The 13,160-nt window shown below is 39.5% G+C and overlaps 1 long non-coding RNA gene across 4 annotated transcripts; it reads left to right on the forward strand.

Moving 5' to 3' along the window:
- Nucleotides 1–7,916: 7,916 nt before the first annotated feature.
- On the forward strand, nt 7,917–12,132 carry LOC130459587 (uncharacterized). Of its 4 annotated transcripts, XR_008919100.1 has the most exons (7): nt 7,917–8,352; nt 9,103–9,168; nt 9,265–9,322; nt 9,967–10,060; nt 10,209–10,328; nt 11,154–11,273; nt 11,788–12,132. It is a non-coding gene; the product is annotated as an uncharacterized lncRNA (long non-coding RNA). The 4 variants fall into 4 exon arrangements; XR_008919097.1 differs by lacking the exon at nt 11,154–11,273; XR_008919099.1 differs by lacking the exon at nt 11,154–11,273 and having other exon boundaries at nt 9,126–9,168.
- Nucleotides 12,133–13,160: the final 1,028 nt, after the last annotated feature.

Consider the following 13,160-nt stretch of genomic DNA (forward strand, 5'->3'; position numbering starts at 1 on the left):
AATTCAGTTAATATTGGAAAATTCAATATCGGTATTATATTTGAGATTGAACGTATCATATTATGGGATTGATCCGTAGTTATATTTGGGTACTAGTTTTATTACTTAAAGGAGTGATATTATTATATTGAATGAGTTACATTATTTGGGAATTTGTGCCGTTATTGAGAAGTATAGATTCTTAACCCTAAATGGGTGTTGATCATGTTGATCAGATTATGAGAAAAGGTTTGAGAATAATTATTACATTTTTGGTTTGAGGCTCAGCGTTATAGACCTTAGTCCTTGGCATGTTGGTAAGGAGATGATAACCATTAGTAGAGGAGAAAGATACAATCTTTATTATTTTCTTAATATCTCCAAAAGTGGGATTTGGTCCAAAAGTGGCCTTGACTCAGAGAGTCTTTCTAGTAGCTATTGAGAGTTTTAAGTTTTTATACTTATTGGTTTATTTATTCGAATCACCCATGTCCAAGGCTAGGTATAGAACAAAGAGCAAATATGGCACCTATTGGTTTAAGTAAGTCTAGTAGAGGAAAGAATTGTATCAATATATTTGAGGTTCATATGAAGAGGAGATTAACAGTTTCCGTAGAGTACGTAGTTAGTTTTATCTTTGGGATCGTACTTGAAATGTGGTTTCATACTACATTGTTTACATGAGACTTTATTGTTCTATATTAGTATGTTTCTGTTTGTAACAGGTGATTACTCAGCTTTTGCTGACGTGTGTGTTTATTTGTTATGTGTGTTTGTGGCCATGTCTTTTTCTTATGGTGGCCCTGCGACGACCCTTTTGGAATTTGTCCTCTATGGTGAGCAGTCAAGATTGACTGAAGCAGATTGATCGTGAAAGATCGCATTTCAAGATGAAGGAGCTCCAGTATTATCGTTCTGCCTTTTATGACAGTTTTATATTTTTCAGTTGTAGATAGACCACCTAGTAATTGAGTTGTAACAGTTTAAGTCTTGTAAGCCTAAGCACTTGACAATGTGGTCAAGTGTGGCGGTGATACCTCCGATTTAGGTATAAGCTTCCGCAATATTTTTATAAAGTCTTTTATATTCTTATTTATTTAAAGTTAGTAAATCGGGGGTGTTACAATAAGGACCTACGCGGTTTGTGACGTAGACCCTGCCGGCTGAAGATGGCGAGCCTGTCCGCTGAGGGTGGACCCCCCGTCCGATAGAAGTGGACGAATCTGTTTTGAAATTTTTTTTTTGTTTTTTTTTGAAAATAAGGACCTACGTGGTTTGCGCCGTAGACCCCGCCGGCTGAAGACGGCGAGCCTATTTTAAATTTGAAGACTTTATTTTTCGAAAACTGAGGACCTGCGCGGCTTAGAGACGCAGACCCCGCCCGCTGAGGGTGGGCGAGCCCATTTTGAATTTCTTATTTTGTCTATGTAGAAGGGCTTTTGTGATTACAACCTGTTGGTGGGCCGTAATATTTCCTGATTAGATGTGTCCTATAAGTGGGTCCACATTGTGTATTTTTTGTTTAACAATATTTTTGTTTATATAATTTTCTTCTTTCTTTTTTTTTTTTTTTTTTATGGAATAGAAATGTCAAGATAATGGATATCTTACACAAAATAGGGGAGTACGCGGGCCCGACAGCGAATATTCGCTGTCTAGGAAGCATTTTCAGCGCCCAGCAGTGGGCGCGAGAATTTCTAACGCCCAGAGCTGGGCGCTGAAAATGCGAAGGGGGGGCTGGTCTTTAAATTCGCGGACCGTCTCCTTCCTTTCCCATTTCCACCATTTTCGCTCAAACTTCTTCACTTCTCTCTACTGATTTTTTGCTCGTTTTCTTCACTTTCCTTCACGAATTCTACTCCAAATTACTTCCCAATCTTCCCAATGTAAGTAATTTTCAATAATTTTGAGCTTTTTTGTCAATTTCAGTATTTTTGTCCATGAAATTGATTTGGGGGTTTTTGATTTTGTGCCCCTTTTCTTCAATTAGATAGTTGAAAATGTTCCACATAACATGTTAGTTAGTTTTGTGCATGTTAATTTTTGCAAGTATGTTGATTTTTGTTGAATTTGGGCATTTTCATGTTAGCCCCCAAGTATACCTACGAATCTGTATTTTCTTATAATGTAGGTGTTCTTGGTATATTGCTTGCGTTCCTCATAATTCATGAATGACAAATTATGGGAGAAATTTGATTTTGCTGGATTTAATTTTTACTTAGGGATTTTTGCTAAGTATGAACTTAGTATCATGTTTTTAGGGAACAAAAATTGTATGACTCCATTTCATGAGTGAAATGCACTCTTTTTAGGGATCGGTGTGAGTGCCGATTTTGTCACAGGTATAATTCCTTGTTGTATTGTTGATCAGCATGTCTGACGAGTCGTTACCCCCTCCTGGTGGCCACGAGGTGCGTGGCATGACGCGTCAGTCGACTGGCCCGGGTCCCCTATGGGTGGGCCCTGAGCTTTACGATGGTCGTGATCTGCACTACGACCTAGAGCACCATGTGACTTCCCGCCTTCATGCGAGGAGAGAGACTACGGTTCGCGGCTATGGTGCCGCGACGAGTGAGACCGTTTTTAGCTATCTGAGCTCGGACGCCCAGGCCTTGGTGAGGGCGAGCTCACTGTTTCCGGTGGTTGAGACCTTCTGGGAGATACTGCGGCTCAACATCTCCCTATCCTTTCTGCGGTCGTTCATGAGGTGGTGGTGGGATACCACCAACACCTTCCATTTTCCTTGGGGCGAGATGACGATCACTCCTGAGGACTACACAGCTTTGACGGGTTTGACCTTTACAGGGAACCCCGTTCGTCTGAGGTCGGACGGCCCATCGCCGACTGTTGCTGAGGGTACCAGGCTCCTGGGCTCGTGGATGGGTAGTAGGTTACCTTCGTACCAGCCCCGTGGGATACCTTTCGCTGACCTGATGTGGGCTTTGGAGCACGGGGTAGAGGATTCGCCTTCGAGACAGGCTCGGCTGTTCTACCTCCATTTCATTACTTCCACTTTTCTATCGGGTCCGACTGACACCTTTGACCCGAGGTGGATAGGCATGGTGGAGGACGTGTCTACACTGGGTGACTATGGCTGGGGTGATTTGGGCTATGCGACGCTTGTCGGCCAGATGAGTTTGTCGGTGCGAGTCTCGGACCCGAGTATACGTCACTTTGTGATTACATTAGCGGGAGTGCCGCGTTTGATCGAGGTATGTGCCTAGACTTTCTTTTATTTTTCTCGCTTTTCCCCGGCCTCCCTTTTTTTAACGTTTTATTATCCTTTTCTTTTTGCAGCTGTGGGCCTTTGAGCACTTACCCTGGCTGGCTCCCCGAAAGGGGCAGAGGCCTTTGGAGTTCCCTGCCGGTCGCCGTTGGGGTTGGAAGAAGAAGCTGACAGTGCGTCCACCGCCCGATATCGTGTGGGATCTTATCCGGGACGGGAACCCTGAGCATGTACAGAATCTTATCCTCTATCTCGTATTTCGTCATTCTTTTCATGTGCAAGATCTGACTGCGTTTTGTACGAAAACAGGTGGTTTGGACCCCATGGCTCTCTTTTAGGGGTACCCATGCTTCGGTCAGGGAGAGTTATGCCCTGAGCCAGATGCGGGTCTTGTTCGTTGGCCGCCGGGACCCTGTCTGGTACCTGGGAGAGCGGGTACGTATGCAGACGGTCGGGGTTTTTTCGGTGCCCAGGCCTCCGCCTGTGACCATGCTGTCTACTTGCTCGATAGGCGAGTCGTGGAGGGTCCACTCGAGGACTGGTGTGCCGGCGACAGAGTTGGTGATAGAGGGAGCTAGCTATTACCAGTTTATCCAGGATTCTCTTCGTCTCCCGGAGCCTGGCGCTGTAAGTTGCCTCCTCTCTTTGTATTGATTTTAGTGTTTTCATGTTCGTGCCCATGTGTTTATGCCTACTGTGTTTTGTGCAGGAGGGTCCTGACCCTTTGTTGGGGGGATGGGTGCTTCCCGATGCTCGGATCTCGTATACCGGAGAGAGTGGATCCGAGATTGTGGAGACTTTCTCGGAAGACCGGGTTTTCCATGCTCCGCTCCCTGAGGGAGTAGAGGCGGTATGCACCTTTTATTTGTGTACTCTTCTTTATATTTTTTTCTTTCTTTTTTATTGACATTCTTGTTTTAGGTTCCGGCCCGTACGGCCAATGCGATGGTGGGGGTGATCAACCGGTTGAAGTCCGCGTTGGTTGGAGCTCGGTCTGCACTTTCTTGCAGGAGCCCCCACTCTACTCGGGTAATGTGCCCTCTTTTTTTTTTTCTTTTGATCTGTACCTTTGGTTTGGCTTTCGGTTATTCACTCTCTTTTTTGTCCCTCTTTGCAGACGGCTACTGGGCGTGCTGGGGCCGACGACGCGGGTCCCTCGGGCGGGGGACACGGTCGTCGCGAGAGAGAGAGAGAGCACGGCACTCGCCCCTACGGCATCACCGTTCTGACGCGGGGGTGAGTTCTTCCGGGGAGAGGTCCGAGCCGGAGCGTAGGCGGCGTTCCGTGTCGGTGGCCCGAGAACCTAGCCCCGAGTTGCAGTCGCAACCTCATTTTTAGGGTGACTCTGGCTGGGGTCCCTCATACCACGGGGAGTGGAGTGGATGGACCGGCGAGGCTTGGAGACATGGAGCCGATGACGAGTCTTAGGTTTACCTCCTGTTTTATACATATTCATTCTTGTGTTCCGCATGTATACATATATTTTTTTTGCGATTTTTGGTGCAAGAATGTTTGAGCCTTCCGTGGGCTTTGTTTTAACATATTATAGCAATATTAGCTTCTTAAACCAACGACGAATTTCGAAAAGGAAAAGACTTTCGTAAAAATAATGAGTTCATATAAGAGTGCACATATATTTTTAGACTAACCGACTACTTGGGGTATTACATATGCATGTTCACTATTTTTTGTTTTTATCCGACTCGTGTCATACTCCTTTGTTGGGCTTGTTCCTGGAAACTCTTGTGGCTTTTTTATTTTATTTGGTCTTGCCCGTGCATGGGTTAGGGTAGAGTGCCCTTTGCAATATCTTTTATTCTTGATGCGTTGCATGACTTTATTATTTTTTAATTTTTTATTGGACCGAATCCTTGAGAAGGATTGCCTACGTATCTTGTCAGAATCAGGTCGTGCGTAGTTCTAGCTTTTTTGAAAAAAACTTTTTGAAAGGGTGTTCATTACTCGTCTGCTTCCCGCCCAAGTGTTCGTGGTTCTTTTGAGGGTTAGAAAAAGGAGTACGAACACTATGTAGAAGCAGGAGGGTAGGTGGCAAGAGAGAACGACGCCCGATTTAGGGCGATAGAAAATATCGGCGCCCAGGCCTGGGCGTGAGAAATAACAGCGCCCAGTCCTGGGCGTTGAAGTTTTATCCTTCGCTTTTTCTACTTTATTGAGTTTTATGCCGTTTGTTTAGAGTAATGCGCAGAATGTTTGCTTATGAGTCTTAATATGTTTTATTAGATGCCTTAACTCCGGACTGAATTTTATTAAATATAGTACTTTTTCAATTGGTCTAAGTTCGTGAGGTTAGCGAATTCTGCTCCATCTATGTCGGCTAGTTGGACTGCTCCGCCAGGTAGGATGGTCTTTACAAAATATGGTCCTGTCCAGTTAGGCCGGAATTTCCCTCGAGGGTCCGTGGTAGGTGCGCGGACTTCTTTTAATACAAAACTAGTGTGTAGCCCGGGCGATGCCCCGGTTTCTACTTTGAATAATTAAAATTCGATTTTTTTTTTCAACTCAATATTTGACTAAGATACATGTAGACCATAAAAGTGAAAAGATTCATTAAGTTCATCAACTACACATGTACATTACCTTCATCATGCAAAGTAATTTTTCTATTATTTTAATTGTTTAATTCACGGCTTTCCTAATATTGTAACTGTTCTTTTTATTCTAATATAGTCCATACGAAATAAGAAGTAACATAAAAATTTAGTTGTTTTAGACTTCATGTTAACATGTATTATAAATTAACGTGCATGGATAAACAACAATTAGTGGTTGGTTAAGATGGTAATGAAACTTAACAATTAGTTTCTCTCTAATTTGTTCAAACGCTTAGTTTTTATTTCCAATAAAACATTCAAGCTTTATTATTTCATTGTCCTTCAATTAGGTATTGTTCTTTACTTTAATTTATTTTATCGCTTTAATCATGTTTTCCATTATATTAATCGCTTTGTTATTTGTTATCATGAGTGAGTAGTTTAATTTAGGGTTTAGGGGATCCATGAATGCATGATTGGGATTATATGTGGACTTGATTATTGATTGATTGATTATAATTTCTATAGCTTATTATTATTGCTCGTCAATTATGTTCGGCCGGACTATTCTGATTTGAGTTTGATTAACCTTAGATTATGCGCCGAGAGGTATAAATCTGATGTTTTTGGTCTGTGGCTATTAGATAGGAATTATTTCTAGTACATAGTGTAGACACCTACTTTTGTCCCCATTCCCGAAAGGGAAAGGTTCGATGATGAAAACGTAAATCTCCACTTGACAACGCATCTCCTATAAAATAACGAATCTCAATCACCCTTTTCATTTCATCCGAAACCTGCTATTTATAGAAACCTGCTATTTATGGAAACCTGCTAAAAATAGTAACTGCCGTAAAGGGTAGCTTCTAAAAGTGGCAAGTCATAAAAGATAGAAACCTGTCAGAATTAGGTGTTGCACTCCAACATAAATCCTAAATGAGATAGAAAACTGCGAGAATCCTATTCCTAATGTGATTCGGAAATAAGAGTTACGTATTAATTAAAATCCTAACGAGCCTAGAGTTCGTAACGGGCCCAGACGCATTCCGTCATAAAATTGATAAGCAATGAAAGACTCGATTAAATCTCAAACACTCCGGATTCTAGGAATCTGAATCTAACAAAGAAACGGCCCAAACAGCAATTTCAACGCCCAGCCCTGGGCGCTGAAATTGCCTGGATCCTATTTTCAACGCCCAGAGCTGGGCGCCGAAATCTTTGACGCCTAGCACTGGGCGTTGAAAATACCTGGGTACGTGTTTTTTCCTAATTCATTGTGGATTAGAACTCTGCAATTCAATCTTTCCACGAACTCTCCCCTATAAATACAGCCCCAAATTCGACGTGAAGGGTACACAACACATAATTCATATTCTGAGTATTGACTCCAACCCTTAGCCTAAGCCTCACGCTGCGAAATTGTTCACGCGTTCTGTCGCAATCGATCCATAAATCGAACAGAACGTATCCTGTCCCATAATTTGAGATTCGTTAAATAAAAAGGAGAAATAGCAAAGTCAAAGTGGTTAGTTTTCTGAGAACCGTGACGCACCTCTCAAGGGTGCGTCGTAATGTGTCCCTGTTCGATGATTTAACTGCTTTCCTCGCCCTTTTTATGAACTGTTAAACTAACTAAATCTGATTGTTCTATCACGCCTAACAAATATAATATTTTTGGGAAATTAGATTATCATGCTAGGTCCCTTAATGCAATCTAAATCAGATAATCGCGATCGATCTAGTATTATATGTTGCATATTGCTAAAATCAACTCAGATTAGTTTAATAGTTAACGCATGTCCCTTCAATTATTTATGCTGAGCTAGTAAGGATATCCTGCCTCTGGAGTTATCGACGAGAGAAGTACTCCTCTCGGTAGTTACAGTCCCCCGAACCCTCAATCTCTACCTTGCGGGTGTATGTTGAGAGATCCCCACACCAGGGATCACAAGGGAACCTACGGCCGTCGTGGTCAAAAATATAAAACTGTCATAAAAGGCAGAACGATAATACTGGAGCTCCTTCATCTTGAAATGCGATCTTTCACGATCAATCTGCTTCAGTCAATCTTGACTGCTCACCATAGAGGACAAATTCCAAAAGGGTCGTCGCAGGGCCACCATAAGAAAAAGACATGGCCACAAACACTACTACAAAAATTGGCAAAGAGATCTATTAAATAAGACCCATTAGGTAAAAAGCAGGTCTCTTTAGTGGAAGAGACCCCGTATAACAAAAAGCGGATCTCTTATAACGCGTGGCCCTGTTAAATGAAAAAGAAAAGAGCCAATTTCACAAAACACGGGTCTGTTATCTCCCGTGGGCCCCAATTGATGAAAATGAAGAAGCCTGATATCCAAAAACACGGGTCTCTTCTCCACACCCCTCCTTTTTTTATCTCTCTTCTTGTCTTCCTCTACAGCGAGCAAACAAAAGTTAAACTTTAATTTCTCTCTCCTCTACAACCTTCGACAATGTTCACTCTTCACAAAAAAAAGGAGTCTTAGTGAAAACCTAAAGAAGGCGACGGCGAAGAAGATCTTTGGAGCAGATCTGCTATCAAAAGAAGCAAATGATCGAGAGCGGATTTCACTGGTATTTCCCTTTTCTCTGCAATGTTTGCTATTTGTTTTGAAGTTCTATCGTAATTAAAGGTTCAATCGTTAAAATTGGATGGTGATACTTGCCTAAGGTGTAGGTTTTTCAATTAGGGCAACAATTTGTTCTTTTTCAGCATCTCTAGTAAAATTGTGAAAATTGCAGGTATTTGATGTTATATTTGTCAGTGATAGATTTAGGTTTAATGTGTATTCAATTGAAATTGAAACTGCTTGATTTATGAAATTGTGATATAAGTGTATGAAATGGAATAAACAACAGGAAATGTGCAATTTTGCTAATTTGGTTCAATTAGACGCGATTCTTGGTTATTCGGATAATTATTGTTGGTTTATGTTGCTGATTGCTTGGTTTCAAACTCCAGACCTCCATTTATACGTCGACTAATCTTGTTGTTGGTTAACTGCCCGGAAGGTATTGTGAATATAATTATAGAAGGTGGGGAAGTTTTGTATCTATTTACTGCAATTTTTTAGCAGTAGGTGCCCATGGTAATTCCCTTATTTTGTTGATATCCACCACTCATAGAGAACGTAACGAAACTGCTCCATCTTGCGCATTTAATAGTTCAGGACCTATTAAAAGTATCCTGGTGTATAACCAACATTTACTTTTTTGAGTCTTCTATCTTCTGAAATCTGCCACTGTTAATGGGCATTTGCATAGTCCATGACTTGAATCATTTGCATATTTAATGACTTGAATCAAAATTGTCTTTTTTAACAGGTTTTTTCCCCTATATTTTGTAGTGGTGTGGCTGAACAGGGAAACGATGAAGCTACAAAGCTGCAGGTAACGAATTCAAAGAGGTTAGTAAAGGTAGAGGCACTCCTCTGTTTGCAGCTCCTGATTTATGTGCCTTTGGAACCTTTTTTTCCCTGGGTGCAGCAGTTCCTGAATGAGATCTTGTAAATTACCAAGCAGAAGTTTTGGTTAAAATAGCTAGGTAAAATAAGCTTATTACCTTATGTTTATCCCAACATATTTTGAATGTTGTTGAATTTTTTTGTTGGGTGTTTGTCTGTGTGTTTGGAACTGGTTTTGCTGGTGGTAGTGTTCAGGCCTATTTGCTTGAGGTGTTAGCACTTAGCAGTAGTTTTGTACAAACCTTCTTAGAGATTTTTGCTTGCATTGCCTTCCTTTCTTGAATTGTTTATGAGTTGTTGAAGACACAATGTAATCAAAAGTTGAAAAGGACCAATTAATTCAACCAAGGTAAAGTCACCTGTTGCTTATCGTAGTCGAATGACTTCTCTGCTTGCTAAAAGTACAGCTGATAACTTTATAACTTAAGTAAGACATTGTTTCCTTTCCTAGTTTTTTGTCTCAGTCATGTTACCGAAAACTGATTGGGTAGAAGTTTTCCTTGTCCACATTTTATGTACTGTTCTGGCCCCACTACAACAAAAGTTGGCAAAGAGATTCCTCAAATAAGACCCATAATTCTCCTTTATGTTCGTTTTGATATTTTTGGTGTAATGCTCAGCTATATTTTTAAGGGTTTTCTTGTTTATTTCTGATATATGCAGTGCTAGTATATTTTAGTGATGTGAAATTATGATGGAAGTGATGTCTTTGTTTGAATTACAGGAAGTTTTCAAATGTTGCTCCAACTAAACCTTTTAGACTTGGATTGGATGAGATTTTGAACACTCTTGACAGGGCCTACATTATCACTGAGTAGGTATATGAAGTTTGAAATCATATTCTAGATGTTTATTTCCCTGTAAGGGAACATCTAAACTATATATTACATAAGTGTATGTTATTATACTGTATGATGTATTTGAAAAGGTTATGCCTCATAGTTTGATTTTCACTTCCTCATTCAGGAATATGATGGTGTTGCCGAGCTAGACACCCTAGAAGGAGAGTAAGAAGAATCGTACAAAGATAGCATAATACTTCGATTATCCAACTCCAACCTCACTTCACAGACACCAGATATGCAGGTGGGACATCTTCTCCATATCAATCAATCAATGGATTATTCAAAAATAATCACTTAGTGCTTAATTACCTGAGTGACTCCAAGTAAATAATCAGGAACCCCCTCATATTTTTTGGAAGAGGGTTAGAAGAAAGGGTTTCATGCTTAATTCATTTCACCTGAATCCCCTTATGTGAATTTTTTCATAGCTTTCATCTGAACCTGAATGTATGATTCATTTCTGGTTACACTGGAACGCTGCTTTTATATTTGAGAATCAGTCAACACGGCTATAACATTTGACTGTTCTTTTTGTAGCTTTCGTGAAACAAGCTGTAGGAACTAATGTTTGTATTCTGTATAACTCTTTGATAATCTACCTAATATGACGAATTCATGATTTTTAAAGCATATCTTCTGGTGGACTTAAGCATTGTTATAAAGATGGAGCTTCCTTGATCTTGTATCAAAAGTTTCGTTAAGGTGTTATAGGCGTAGGATTGGGCTTGCTTATGGAGTTATGTGGCGTATGTCTTTGCCTTTCTGATATGATATGGGTTTAGCCTTTTCTCTAAGTATTCGAGTATTAATTACCTTATCAATTTGCATTTTATTTGAAAAATGTCTATCCCTCCAATGAATTATCTTGTTGATTTTTCTTGTTGTGTGAAATTGCTTTAATTTCCTTACCTGGTTGGCTAATTGTACTGTATTTAGTCTCACTTTAGTTATCTGAGAATTATTAGGTAGATCTGAATATTTGAAAAGTTTTAAGAATACAGTGAAATTTTTTCAAAGAAAAAGGTTGGATGAGAAATAACAAGCATTTTCTGAAATGTACAAACAGGCTGTAGCCTGTAGGTTTATCAAAGTGTCCATGAAGGAGTCAACTATGGATCAAGTTTCAGTTATTAATCCATCTCAATATACACAAGTCAAAAGTCACAGGCAGTTACCTAGTGGTTAAGTGAGTAATATACCTTCAACTTTTTGTCAGAACTCATATTCTGATGATTTATTGACTTTGGATTCTTTCAATTCCTCTATGTTTGTCTAACTTACAGATTCATGGATCACAAGCATTGCTCGTGGTTATCCCGGCCTTAAATTAACTTGTTTATAATTTCTTTGTCGATCACAAGCATTCTATATATTTCGTATATACTATGATGTGGGTTTGCTGCTGCAATACTCTGGTGGTGTTTCTTTTTGTTGTGGATAAGTGGGATTGCAGTCCTGTTAGAATTTCAGTTGGTTAGTGTTGTTGGATGGCTACCTGCTGTTTTTTTTGGAGTTTTCTTTGGTGTCTTAATGCTGATGTCCTTTAGTTTAGGCAACGAAATAAATTTCCCGTAATATATTGATGGTTGGTATTCACAGTTTCATTCAGCTGTTTATATATTTCTTATCGTAAATCGGTAAATGAGTCGGTTTTTTTAAATTATCCTTTGTTTAACTACTAATTATGCTACTCATTACAGTTTTCTGAAGAAACTTATTCATCGGGAAATGTGGATGAGGTTAGAGATATGTGGGTCGAGTATTTGCTCAAGCAAGAAGCGGATGAAGAAAACCAAGTTGATGGTATGAAAATAACTCCATGAGTTTCGGTTCCAATTGTTGGTAAATTGGCGTGAATGATTATATTTTTGAATTGATTTTTGTTTTACGTTTTTTGGAAATTGCGATGTAAAGCTTTGACGTTTATGCAAATTACAATTTATGTAAAGCTTGCGTTTTGAGCATTACTTGTGGGAAATATATTTTTTTTGTTAATATATGGATTATGGAATTGTTCTCTAATTATTACAAATTATGTATTATAGCAGGTGTGGTTTTGTGCGTTTGATGCCTGCTGGCAGGTGTAATATATGTATATTAATTCTGAATTGGCGCAGCTGACATGTATTCTGCTATTATCGAATTTTTTTTTTCAAAAAAAGGTTTCAAAGAGACCCGTCAGGTGTAATAAAGGCACTCTAGTTATAATAATAAAAAATTCAAAGAGACCCCATATCTAAGATATGAGATCTTAATTTGAAAAAAATAATAATAATAAAAATAACAAAGAGACCCCCTATCTTATATATGAGGTCTTAACTACTTTAATAAACAAAAATATAAATATTCAAAGAGACCTCCTATCTCAGTTATGGGGTCTGAACATTTAGCAAACAGATCTCATATCTCTAATAAGAGGTCTCTTTCCCTTCTAAAATATTTTCACCAACGTTTACATAAGAGACCCTCTTTCTTACGTGGGAGGTCTCTAACTTTTAACAAACAGACCCCCTCTTCATGAGGGGGTCTCTTTATCAAAGAGACCTGTGAGATAGAGACCCCTTGAAAGGAGATCTCTTAAGCCATTTTGGAAGGGTCTCTTTGCCCTTTTTTGTAGTAGTGAAACACACATAACAAATAAACACACACGTCAGCAAAAGCTGAGTAATCACCTGTTACAAACAGAAACATACTAATATAGAACAATAAAGTCTCATGTAAACAATGTAGTATGAAACCACATTTCAAGTACGATCCCAAAGATAAAACTAACTACGTACTCTACGGAAACTGTTAATCTCCTCTTCATATGAACCTCAAATATATTGATACAATTCTTTCCTCTACTAGACTTACTTAAACCAATAGGTGCCATATTTGCTCTTTGTTCTATACCTAGCCTTGGACATGGGTGATTCGAATAAATAAACCAATAAGTATAAAAACTTAAAACTCTCAATAGCTACTAGAAAGACTCTCTGAGTCAAGGCTACTTTTGGACCAAATCCCACTTTTGGAGATATTAAGAAAATAATAAAGATTGTATCTTGCTCCTCTACTAATGGTTATCATC

This window comes from Spinacia oleracea, chromosome 4, assembly GCF_020520425.1.
Source record: "Spinacia oleracea cultivar Varoflay chromosome 4, BTI_SOV_V1, whole genome shotgun sequence".
Lineage (NCBI taxonomy): Eukaryota > Viridiplantae > Streptophyta > Magnoliopsida > Caryophyllales > Amaranthaceae > Spinacia > Spinacia oleracea.